At 40.7% G+C, this 13,831-nt stretch overlaps 1 protein-coding gene across 2 annotated transcripts in view; it reads left to right on the top strand.

Annotated features, from left to right (window-relative positions):
- LOC126356301 (uncharacterized) overlaps positions 1-13,831 on the top strand; it is a 240,019-nt gene that overhangs the window by 63,341 nt on the left and 162,847 nt on the right. The window lies entirely within an intron of this gene.

Genomic DNA, 13,831 nt, shown 5'->3' with positions numbered 1-13,831 from the left:
CTGTTAATACCAAATATTCATCTTCGTTTCTCGACGATCTCCGATGCTACAGAGAAAGAATTTGCGAGCATCTGTTTCACTAAAATTTGCTGCAACTTTCTGTTTTCATAGTGTAGCTTATGATTTGGCAGTGCCAAGAGAAATTTCAAGAAATTTAGGTTGACAGGTTGTTCTTCTTTCAGAATTATATGTTTATTGTTTAATACTGGAACAAAATTGAAACTATCGGAAAATTGAGAGGCTGATGGCTCTTTCACCACTACTTATACACTGAATAGCCAAAGAAACTGGTACACCTGCCTAATATCGGATAGAGCCTCCGAAGGCGTACAGACATGCTGCAACACAATGTGGCATGGGCGCCACTAGTGTCTGAAGTAGTGCTGGAAGAAATTTACACTGTGAATCCTACAGGACTCTCTATAAACCTGTAAGAGAACGAGGGTATGGAGATCTCTTCTGAACAGCATGTTGCAAGGCATCCCACATATGCTCAATAATGATCATATCTGGAGAGTCTGGTGGCCAGCGGAAGTGTTTAAACTCAGAAAAGTGTTCCTCGAGCCACTCTGTAGCGATTGTGAACGTGTAGGGTGTCGCATTGTCCTGCTGGAATTATCCAAGTCTGTCGGAATGCACAGTGGACATGAATGGACGCAGATGATCAGACATGATTCTTTCGTACATATCACCTGTCAGAGTCATATCTAGATGCATCAGGAGTCCCATATCACTCCAACTGCATACACCCCATACCATTACAGAGCCCCCACCAGCTTGCTCAATCCCTTGCTCACATGCAGGATCCATGGATTCGTGAGTCTGTCTCCATATCCGTATATGTCCATATGCGCGATACAATTTGAACGAGAGTCGTTCGACCAGGCAACATGCTTCCAGTCATCAACATTCCATAGTTGGTGTTGGCAGGCCCAGGTGAGGCATAAAGCTTTGTGTAGTGCGGTCATCAATGGTACACGAGTAGGCCTTCACCTCCAAAAGCCCACATCGATGATGTTTCGTTGAATGGTTCGCATGCTGACACTCGTTGATGACTTAGCATTGAAATCTGTAGCAGTTTTCGGAACGGTTGCACTTCTGTCTCGCTGAATGATTCTCTTCAGTCGTCCTTGGTCCCGTTCTTGCGGGATCTTTTTTCAGCCGCAGTGATGTCGGAGCTTTGATGTTTTACCGAATTCTGATATTCATGGTACACTCGTGAAATGGTCGTACGGTAAAATCCCCGCTTCATTACTACCTCGGAGATGTTGTGTCCCATCGCTCGTGCGCCGACTATAACACCACTTTCAGACTGAATTAAGTCTTGATAACCTGCCATTGTAGCAGCAGTAACCGATCTAACAACTGCTCCAGGCACTTGTTGTCTTATATAGGCGTTGCCGATCGCAGCACCATGTTCTGCGCAGACATCGGCGCAGATGTCTGTACATGCAAAAGATCGCTGCAAATGTGGTGTGTTCACACGACACAAACCCCAATCCACTACTCACCCGCCATTTGTAGGTGTAGAAAAGAAATATCAGTGGCAAGCGACTACGCTCCACGTAAACGTCAAAAATTTAATTCAGTTATTTTGAAACATAGAAATGGAGGAAGTTCTGTTCTGGCCTGTGTTCGCAACTGGTGTTGAAAAAAACATTCAGACCAACCGCAGGAAACAGAGAAAGCGGTCAAAATGGCGTAGACAGTGGCTGCTAAAGCGAAAGCAATTTTCTTACGTAAATTTACTGCGAGAGTTGCATGGCGAACCTAACGACTGGCGAAATTATTTGCGGATGGATGCCGAAACTTATAAGTATCTCTTAAAGCTTGTAACCCCTCATATTATGAGAAAAAATACTTGTATAGAGAAGGGCAGTTTCTCCTCATGAACGGCTGGCGGTAACATTAAGATTCCTAGTAACAGGAAGGAGCTACAAGGATTTGGAATTTTCAACTGCAATATCGAAGCAAGAGTTGAGTGAAATAATACCCGCAATTTTTCAATTAGAGCATTATATGTCATTGTCTTTTTGTCTCAGTCACTATATTCTTTACTTTAATCTTCCACAAACATGGGTGTTTTCTATATATTTCAATGAATTCACGTACACACTCTCGAGAACACTGACGAGTATCAGCCATTTCAATGCCCTGTACGCACAAATACAACACTAGATTGAGCAAACAGCTGTTTCGCGCCAGATTTGCGGCGATCTCCTGTCCACACGCTCCAACTTGTATGCGCAGATGTGGTTTGAACCCACAGATTTGAGGGGTTTCGCTCAAACCTCCAACTTCAACTTTTAGGTTTGCACACACGTCAGGTTGGTGCAAATCTTCTGTCCACACGCAACGATCTGTCTGTGCAGATGTGATGTGCGCAGACAGATCGCTGCATGTGGACGGGCCTTTACATATCTCTGTGTTTGAACCAAGGAATTTTCTCTATGGTTTGAACAACGTGCGTCTCGCGGGCCCCGAGGAGTCGCTTCATGGCTTCAGCAAAAAGGCTGAAAGCGTGACAGCGCTGCCTGGTGACTAGACCTGTAAACAAATCTGTTGACGTGAGGCCAACGAGAAATTGGCCTCGCTGTTGACGTAAGTGACGTCACACGTTGGCTACAGCGTTAATAAACTTTATACAGACTTGCTTTCAACCGTTGTTTTGGAATGTCAAATCAATCCAGATTGTTTGAATGAAGCTTCCGTTAACAGAATAAAATGTAGAAAGAAGGTTTCAATGCGAATAATCTGGATTACGGTGACATGGTAAATCCGCAGCTTAGTCAGAGTTACATTTTAAGAGTCGTACGTGATTGATTGAAGCCAACTGATTACAAATTATTGGTCGAAAGGCAGAGTGATTTATAGCTTAACACATGTTACGTATTGCGGACAATGTGTCTAAATGTTTTTAACGCAGTAACAAATGCGGAAAAACGAATCAAATATGGTAAAAGATGCGTCGTGGAACGCCCATTGCATTTTGCCAGTTTGTGCACGTTATCTGTACGTAATATGCATCAAAACACGTCGGATGCTTGTTCATTTTCTAATGTATGTTTTTTGGGGATGACCTAGTAGTTTTAATTTTTTTCTTTTGAGAAATGCGTTAAATGTGGGAAAGGGCATTTAAATATGCCGCAAACAAATATCAGGCAAAGACACACGTCTGTCTTTACCACAACCTTTATTTCTCATTCGCTGTGTTCCACAACTGTCAACGAAATTATCGCATTTCAACCTAATGTAGACCTCAGACTATGCTACAAATAAAGTTATTACTCCAGTCAAGGTTTCTAGGGAAAAGGGGGGGAGGGGGGCGAAGTCCAGTATAGTGCTCTAGCCCAGATATGTGCTCTTGCTCTGTGTGTGTCACCGATAAGCTTAAATTTTGATCGTTGTTTTTCTCTAAACAAACAGCTATATGCCAATCACATCTTCCTGTATGTAGTTTCTCAAACACAAGTTTATGTGATCTTAAGGTAAAAAGAGCTCAATGAGGGAATATTAATAGATCGAAGCAATACTGACACCTCCAAACTGTAAGACTGCTATAGATGCAAGTCAGTGATTGTCAGAGTGTGTCAGTGGGACTAAACATTTGAAGTAAATCACCAAGCTTTAGGTTAGTTCAACTATTACTTCTAATGTAGTAGGCAGTCACAATTTTCTTCCGTGTTTTTTTGTATATACATACTACGCAAGCAACCAAATGGTACCTGGTGGAGAGTACCTTGTACCACTACAAATCATTTTCTTTCCCGCTCCACTCACAAATAGAGAGAGGGAAGAAAGGCTGTCTATCATCCGAGCCCTGATTTCTCATGCCTTCTAAATTTTCTCAATAGTGTTATACAAAATAATACCCACACATAGTATGAAACTACTGGTAACCTATCTAGCATCCAGCCTCTGAGTTGTTTCGGTGTGTTGCTTAAATCTGACCTGGATCTGAAACTTTGGAGCAGTACTCATGAATGTGTCACATAAGTGTTCTATACGGGTGGTCTAAGTGATCTTCCCCTCATTTCCAGTCACAAAACGTATTCATTTTCCCAGAGGAAGCAAGTAATGACCCTGAAAGCTTGAAATGGTTTTTTTTTTTTTTTTTAATTCAAGTGCTGTTTTTCTCTCATACTTCGTACCAAGCATTTCAGAATTTTACAATGAGTACTGTCAGCCGTACATATAATGGTAACATTAAAACCCTGTCAATTTGAACCTTAGTGTTAACTAGCATATGCATCCTTGAGTCGACACATTACGTTTAAAGGAGAGGGTAATAAAATAATTTTTTTTCTTTGTATTTTTTTAATATCTTAGGATTTTCAGTTTTCTCCCTGATGTCTAGCAACAACCTGTTAAAGACTTTCGATCAGAATGTGAAATTTCATTCTGAATCGTAGGCAGGGATGTATAGTCTACATGGACATTGTTTTTCCTTCCAGTATTTTACAAGTTCACTTCACTGAACAGAGTAATATTACCCCTATTATGAACAACAAATACTATTAGGGAGTAAATATGTTGGCATGTAAGTGAAAGGCTCCGAAGGCCCTGAAGAGACTTCTGTAAGAAGCTGCACTATCGATTTTACACAATAATCTTACTCACATATATCAAAAGTTCTGTTAACTTGCCAAATCAGACTTGAATAATATTGCAAGCTTTTCATAACAGCCTCCGTCACCGTCACCAGTAATGGTACTGGTAGTAATGGTATGGTGTTATGTAGCAGCACATTAAAAGTGTTTCAATTGAATTGCTTCTGCGTTATTTCTCTTCCCCATGTCCTTGACATTAATGCTACCAAGTTATGTTCTTGTATGGTAATTAGTTTCCATGTTATAGCATGTTAAATATAGAAAGTTTACCTGTAACAAAGCAGTAGTTTTCGTTGATGACAATATCAGTTCCAGTGCACAACAGAATTTCAAAATCTGTCTTGTGGGGTGAAAATCCGTTACTGCTGCTATCTTGTGCTGACAATGAGATGTCTTTCATAGAAATACTGAATTATTTCATTTGTAATGCAGTTTCATAGTTGTTGTAGTTGCTCATGATCTTTACACTTGCATGCAATGGGTGTAGCATCAGCATAAAGAACTATCCTTGAATTTGAGGAGCAGTATTTTGTCATTTACACAAATCAACAAAAGAAACTATCCCAGTACAAAGTCCTGGGTACCCTGTATTATCTATCGGTAATGTTAGATCTATGTGTGCCACTCGCCATCCTTACGAGTGAAAACTGATTTGTGTTAGATAAGCTTTTATTAAACTGTGAACAATTATCAGCCTAATTACCAGCCGTTTTCCCTTAGTATTTACTATCTCTCTTCACAAGCAACTCATAGAGATTAGCTAAAACAAATCTGTACTTTCAGATGGAGGTCTGTCTATATCTGAAATTATGTTTCCTTTCCCATCTATAGCTTATCGCAGAAAGTTCAGTAACACCTTCAACATGTAGGAATTACATCTTTGAGCGCCAATTGTTGCCACTTTTTGCAACATCACCATAATGTTTGATATCCCTACTGAAAGATGAGTAGAAATTCTTTGTTACTGGGTGCATAATAAGATTCTTTTTTGGTATACTAGTGCTCAGTAATAACTGAAACATCTGGTTTATTAAAACATGCTATTATGCCCAAATCATTGTGCTTATTTCCTAGGCTCGTAAAGTTTTGGAGGATGATGTTGGTTTGCAGGTTGCATTGTCTCCGCATATTTTTTTTTATTTTTTTGTAACTATAAATATCCTCATTAAGCAAATCAGATGTGCTTGTCAAACTGGGAAGACAAAACAGAAAGGCCACACATGTACAAAATAATAATAAAAGGAAAGATTCCAAAAGAGTTCCTGACAGCAAAATGTAAAATTGTTTTTCGATATATTACTTACTTATATCCTTCATTCAAAAACTTAAGAAGGCTGTTAGTTTAGTGTCTTCAAGGCATAATGCTGTTTCATTGAGCATCGCAACAATCAAGTCTGAGATAGTAGTGTACTATGATACTACCTATGAATAAATTGATGCACTGGCTGTGAAGTGCACAGTTTAGTCTACCCAGCAGGTGTTCCAGAAGATGGGCCTGCACTGTTCTATACCATCATGAATATATCTATACATCAGTGATATATTCATCACTGACAGAAAATTGAATAATCACATTTATGCTTCAAGTTTCTGAAATGGCAGTTGATGAGATCATATCTGAAGAGACAGCTATCAACCCACACTTTCAGCATGAGGTAGGACTAGCAATTACCAGAATTCTGAAATGTGGATCTTGTAAATCTAGAGTTGCTCTAAGAAAACAAGTAAGATGTGACACGTGTTCCAGATCAAAGATGAGAAAATAAAAGGCTGCTGTATTAGTTATAGCACACAAATATGCAGTGAATAAGAAGTGTGAAATGACTGTGTTCACCGGCCGGGGTGGCCGAGCAGTTCTAGGCGGTACAGTCTGGAACCGCGCGACTGCTACGGTCGCAGGTTCGAATCCCGCCTTGGGCATGTATGTGTGTGATGTCCTTAGGTTAGTTAGGTTTACGTATTTCTAAGTTCCAGATCAAAGATGAGAAAATAAAAGGCTGCTGTATTAGTTATAGCACACAAATATGCAGTGAATAAGAAGTGTGAAATGACTGTGTTCACTGGCCGGGGTGGCCGAGCAGTTCTAGGCGGTACAGTCTGGAACCGCGCGACTGCTACGGTCGCAGGTTCGAATCCCGCCTTGGGCATGTATGTGTGTGATGTCCTTAGGTTAGTTAGGTTTACGTGTTTCTAAGTTCTAGGGGACTGATGACCTCAAAAGTTAAATCCCATAGTGCTCAGAGCCATTTGAACCAACCATTTTTTGACTGTATTCAAAGCTATGTAGACTTGTTTAATTCCTGGTTTAATTAATTCACATTATTTCATTGCTGTTTCCTGCTGTCATCCATTAACGCCTTCAACATGTTCACTGTGGCTGACACAAAGGTCAATAAGAGCTACTAACCCTGTGCTTTTAAGTGTCATCCACAGTGAATGTGGAAATCAAGAACATTTTTGCAATTTAATTGATAGTCCTAATTCAGCTTCCTTTTTCAGGCATGTTTATTTTTAAATATTAAAACTGATGAGAGTTTCATTACTAGACCACCAATTTTGAAATCTGAATGACATCATTCCAGCACTGCAACAAAATGTGCACCATACACAACAGGTTCAATGCAGTCTCTCCTCTCCACAAATTTGCACCTCAGATACGTTGTATGTCATATGATACTACAGTTAATTTTCCCTATATCTGAGCAAAACCAGTTCTTGCATGTCCAAGTTTATCTCATCCAGGCATTGCACATTTCCCTTAACTTTAGTGTGCTTTACAATAAAATTTGTATGAAAAGTTTTCTGTGTAAATTACCTATTCTACACCTACAGCTAATGCTTGTGTAACCCAGTGTGCCATTCGGGTGGGTTTATTTGTGTGTCAATATAATTGTCAGGTTTGGTACGAAAGGGTTTCTTGAAATATATTCCCATATTAATTTTTTAGTATCTATCCTCAGTTGCAAATTATATTACGTACTGTCAGTGTCATTTCAATGCAAAAATTTTAAATCATGCTGGGGAATATACCAATAACACAGTTCCAGCACACCTCAGAAATTTTATTTTAGTTGCTTCAATCAATGAGAATTACGGACCAAGTCTTCCACTGCTCTGTTTTGTGTAATAACCCGTTGGCTGGCATGAAGGTGCCGGTGGTCACAGCAGATTGCTCTGCTGGGGCCAGCAGTGATATGGTAACAACCAGGTACCAGCAATTTTACACTTTAATCTTACTGATGAAAAATATTTACTTATATTTGATATTCCTTGCCATTTCCAGACTATTTTTGTGTCTGCAGAATTTTTATTTAAATGTCTTACAAAACCGCTGTTCTCTTTAGTCACGACTGTACACATGCATATACTTCACACTCAAAGTTCCTAAATGCCTGCTTAACGCATTGACTACCATGCTGCTCACAGCAGAGCAGGACACTTAATGCTGCATGCCTGACCTGGTGGTGAAACATCCATTACTAATCTTGTCAGGGTCAATAAATGCAGAAGATAATCTCTCGGGGAGTACTATAATCTAAAAACGTAAAATTATAGATCAGAAGGCCATTTCCAATTATGTCTACCAAGCAAATTATGCTTTCAGTCAGTGATTTCTTTTGCCATAACTGACTAGTGAACGCACATGCCTGAGGATGGTAAATATTCATACTTTACCTCTGAGAAGCAGCAAAGCCATTAGAAACAGCTATGCACATAGTCCAATTTATGTTGAAATCATCACCAGCGTATTTTAATTAAATTTGGTCTACTATAAGCAACACGATAAAGGAATCAAAAGAAACACACACACTCTGAATTAATTTCTTTATTAACAACGCTCAGACTTCCACATCACCACAGAGGTACCAAGCTTGATGCGTTACTCATTTTTTTATATGGCGAGTTTCCCCAGTAGGCCTATAAACCATGAAAAAGACAAAAAGCTACTTCTCGCTGTCTTCTCTTCTTCGAATTTTCACTTCAGAAACTCTGAAACATCCATTACAAAAACAGATTACATCACTCAAAAATCTGGATTCAGTCACTGCAATTCGTACCTATTTTACTGTAAAAAATACTATGATGAATGATGTAATTTTGAACATTCAAAAGTTTTCAGATGTGCAGGTTACTGACGTTAGAATACAGTTACTACACAATTTTAGATCAGGAAAAAGTTACGATGATTGCAACTTAAATACCGAAGCCATTTGTTATGAGAATACGCCGTTACCACAAATAATACGCATAGATGCATTGAAAGAAACTTTACTGGGTAACATAATGTGTCAGAATACTATAGGCACAAAGAATGAAATTTCTGTAGATTTACCATACACTTTACTTTTCTTGAGCATTATAAGATTACTAACGGAAGTTACTTACCGTCCATTATCTGGAATATGAACTATCCTTTCTCTTCTGAAAACATCTGCTTTTGCAGCAAGTATTATCAATTTTTTTCCTTGACTGAAAAGGTTTAACGCACACAAATCACAAAAACATTACACACACACACACACACACACACACACACACACATAAGGCATTAGCATGTCATGTCACTTCAGTGTATATTGTATTAACATTCACTATTTACGTCATCCGTTATTACAAACAGATATTTTATAGATTACAGTCAAAAACTTACTGATTTATACAGACGGATAGTACGGAATTTAGTATTAACTCGTTCCTCTCACATTACAACGTAGTCTTATTCGACTTTAATGACAGTATAGTAAATTGAACTCAAGATGGTCAAGTACGTGAAATACGAGTGCTGAAAAATAAATAAATAAATAAAATCAGCCCGTAAATGTGGCAGCCTGAGACCTGAGATCAAAACTTCGTGACATACTTGTCCCAATAATGTCTTGTGTGGAATTTAACGTACCAAATATCCCAAAATAGGAAAAAAACAATTCCACAATAGCTACTACATCCGAGAATCTTCAGCACATTCACATCTGTAGCAAAATATAAGGAAGTCGAACGAAGAGTAATAATGTGCAAATTGGCTTCATCAATTTAAGTTATACATGTGCATGTACATTTTTGTTGTAATGTGAGAGGAACGAATTAATACTTAGTTCCATGATGTCAGTGTGTACACACCAACAAGTTTGTGACAGCAGTCCGCAAGTTCATTTTTAACACAAAATTGATGATTCTCATTACATAATTTACATTGTAGTACATCTCATTATATACCTACGTTACCCTACACAAATAAATACATCATCTCCTCCACTATATAGAGAAGGATTCGCAGCTAAGCAGCCGACCCGAGCGGACACCTGTTCCTTGCACTTGGCGTAGCTACCTGAGACCAATTGTGTCGCAAATAAGCTGAAACTGGAGCAACTAGCACATCACCAGCTCAAAAAGCTGTCCATACTGCTCACTGTCCTCCTCTACAACAACCTTCAAGCCTCCCCCATGTCCCCTCACAGCTGAAAAACCCTGTCTCACAGACCTACTGCATTTACCCCAGCCTCCAAAACCGTCCTACCCCCACACAGAATCCAGAATCTAAACAGACCCAGAACACAGTCATGAAGCTTTCCTCCAGAAGCCTTAACCCCACACAAATATCAGTCCTTTCCAAAAGCTTCACCTTTTTGCCCCAGTCCCATATTCAATAATGCAGGACTTGTTAGAGACCTTCACTCCTCCTCCCGGTCCCTACAGTGGAAACACTTTTCCACCAGAAACCCTACCAATCAGACTCAACCAGAGACCAATGTTGAACGCTGCCTTACTCAGTTCACTCCTCCAGCCAACTGTGATCCACCCTCACTGCTCCAAAATCACCTCCTATTAACTTTCCAGAATTTATTAACCTTGAACCTTGCCTCACCATCATTCACTCATTCACAAAATCCGTCAACATGCTAACTAACCTTATATCCACAGAAAGAACTGCAGTCCACCATCTAAAACCTGAGCCAAACCTTATTTCTACCTGCAGACAATGGCTCCACCACTGTTGTTTTGAACTGTAAGGATTACCTGGCAGAAGGACACCACTAGCTGTCAGATTCTCCCTCCTACAAACCTTGCCACAGTGACCCTACTCCAGAAATCCAGCAAGATCTCCAGTCACTCCTCAAATACTTAGTCCATCCCAGAACCTCTCCCCAGAGTCCATCACTGTGTTCACCACTATCACTCCCTGCGCTCCTACCTTCTACATACTTCCCGGGATACACCATTGTGACTGGTTACTGTGCCTATTCTCAATGAGAGAATCTCTGCTCTCATAGGCTGCCACCTTCAACTTATTACATGGAACCTACCCTCCTATATACAAGATACCAAACATTTCATCCACCGAGTCTCCACAGTTCCTGTCCCTTTACCACACGGTGCCATGCCTGTCACTATTGATGCCACCTCCCTTTGCACTAACATCCCTAATGCCCATGGCCTTACTGTTATTGAACACCACCTTTCTCAATGCCTCCTTCCTAATCGCCAAGACCAGTTATATCCTCACCCCACAATTACTTCTCCTTTGAAGGCATTACCTACAAATAAATCTGGGATACTGCTATGGGCATCTGCATGGTATCACCCTATGTATTCATGGGCCATCTAGATGAATCCTTCCTAAACACCCAGAATCCTAATCCCCTCACCTGGTTAAGATTCACTGATGACATCTTTGTGATCTGGATTGAGAGTGAGGACATCCTATCCACATTTCTTCAGAACCTCAAAAAATTCTCCCCCATTTGCTTTACCTGATCCTACTCAATGAAACAAGCCACATTCCTAGATGTTGACCTCCACCTCAAAGATGGCTTCATCAGTACCGCTGGGGCACACACTGTAATTATCCTCCCAACCTTGTATAAAAGCAAATCTCCCATGCCTTATCTTTCCAGTCTCCCATCACCTCCAAAAGTCCCACTGTGCATCCACAGAGGAACATTCTTTTGTAACTCAGTATCACCCAGGACTGGAGCAACTGAATAACATTCTCCACAAGGGTTTCTAATACCTCTCATTGTGCCGTGAAATGAGAAATGTCCTAGCCACTATCTTTCGCACCCTCCCACAGTGGTATTCCACTGTCCACAGCACCTACACAATATACTCATCCATCCATACACAACCCCTGCTCCCAACCCCTTGCCTCATGGCTCATACCCCTGTAATAGACCCAGATGCAAGGCCTGTCCCATACCTCCTCTCACCATCACGTACTCCAGTCTGGTCACAAATGTCACCTATCCCATCAAAGGCAGGGCTACGTGCGAAACCAGTCATGTGATCTGTAATCTAAGCTGCAACAACTTTACAGCATTCTATGTGGGCATGACAGCCAGCAAGCTGTCTGTCCGCATGAATGGCCACTGACAAACTGTGGCCAAGAAACAAATGGACCATCCTGTTGCTGAGCACGCTGCCAAATCCTTCATTCCAATGACTGCTTCACAGCCTGTGCCATATGAATCCTTCCCACCAAAACCAGCTTTTCTGAATTGTGCAGGTAGGAACTTTTTCTGCAATATTGTCACAGAAGAAGCTGAGTAGCACAGTCACCATGGTGTAGTGGTTATGATACTAGACTGTTGCATGGAGGGTCATGTAAAATTTTAATTTCTTTACTCAGTTCGAGTAAATTCTAGAAGTAACCACAAATGTCAAGAATCATTTTACTGGAATGTTCTGTAACTGTATATATACTGTATGTGTTCTGCCCGGAGGCAGTTCGCTCCACGCTCTAGTATGTGCAAGTGCTAAATAAACCTTTGTTTAGTGAAGTTAGTTGTCACCATTCATTAAATTACATCTTCTTCTACGTGACATTATTCTGGTGGAAACACTGAGTATTGGAACTTGTGATAGCACATGATAGAGCCACCATTTATGTGGCAAGAAACCCAAGTTCGAGCCATATTCAACAGATCGCAATCGATCGGAGACACAAGAAGAAGAGGACGTTATGATGACAGAAACTGTGTGCCACCACATGAAACATCCTTCCAGGTTCTCTGGTGATGATGGCCAAGTACCAAACAAGTGGCTGAAGGTAAATGAGTGTACAGTCATATTTAGCAAATGGGATGACACTGTGTGTTTAGCTAACGTATTTTTCTAATTGGAAGGCACTGCCAAGCAATGGTATGACAAAACTGAGGAGGAGTTCACAAGCTGGGAAGTATTCCAGGCGGAACTGCACAAGTATTTCGGTGACACACTACGACAGAAGTGCAAGGCTGAAGATAAATTGAAGTGCAGGGTGCAGTGTCCAGGAGAAACTACAGCAACCTACATTCAAGACATCTTGGAGCTGTGTAAAATAGTGGATCCTAAAATGAAGGAGGAAGATAATGTTGCTGAGGACATGTATCAAACCATACTCCTGAAGGAGGTTTCGACAGCAGATGACTTCATAAAATGGTGCCAGTACATTGATGCAATGCATCAAAAAAGAATTACACGTAAGAAGTTTGAACGGCTTCTGAACATTGTATCAATGTCTGTGATGGAGGAAAGAACTTATTTCACAAGTATTCTTTGTCAGATAGTGAGAGAGGAAGTTCAGAAGGCACTTGGATAGTACGGTGAGCAAAAAACCAAGATGCTTCAAGAAGTCATTGATGACACCAGTGCCAGAAGAAGCAGACTGATCTTAGCTGATGCCAACTCCGAGAGGACGAAGATGAACAAGAAGATGTGGGTGTGGGGCAACATAGGTCACCATCGCCGCAAGCTATCTGCTGGAGAGGATGCTCCCCAACACGCCAATTGAGGTCTCCATCACCGTTTAGAAGCTCCAGCCGGTCACCTACCTGCCACAACCCAGAAAACTAAAGGGAGCGACCTTCCTTGGAGGTGAGGCCGCTGAAGAGAAAAATCCTCCACCGTCGATCACTACAAAAATGATAGGAAACTATGTCAATATCCTCATGGGTGCCTGACCAGCCCAAGCTCTTGTGGACTCGGGAGAATCATAATCAGTCATTTCGGAGAAGTACCATCACCAGCTGCAGAAAACCAGATTCATTGAGAACAAAACATCTCTGCTGAAGGTGGCTAATGGGAAATACGTGAAACCTACAGGAAGATGTGTAATTTGTACGGGTATAAGTGGCCATACACAGCCCTTAGAATGCCGAGTCTGTGGGCAAAATTTGGCGCTACCACTATGAGACAAGATCTTCTAGTTCGACTATCACCAGATCTCAATAATGAACAACAGAAGA

The sequence above is a fragment of the Schistocerca gregaria genome, chromosome 3, assembly GCF_023897955.1.
Source record: "Schistocerca gregaria isolate iqSchGreg1 chromosome 3, iqSchGreg1.2, whole genome shotgun sequence".
NCBI classification, from domain to species: domain Eukaryota; kingdom Metazoa; phylum Arthropoda; class Insecta; order Orthoptera; family Acrididae; genus Schistocerca; species Schistocerca gregaria.
The sequence above is the reverse complement of the archived record's forward strand: the minus strand, read 5'-3'. Positions and strand labels throughout refer to the sequence as shown.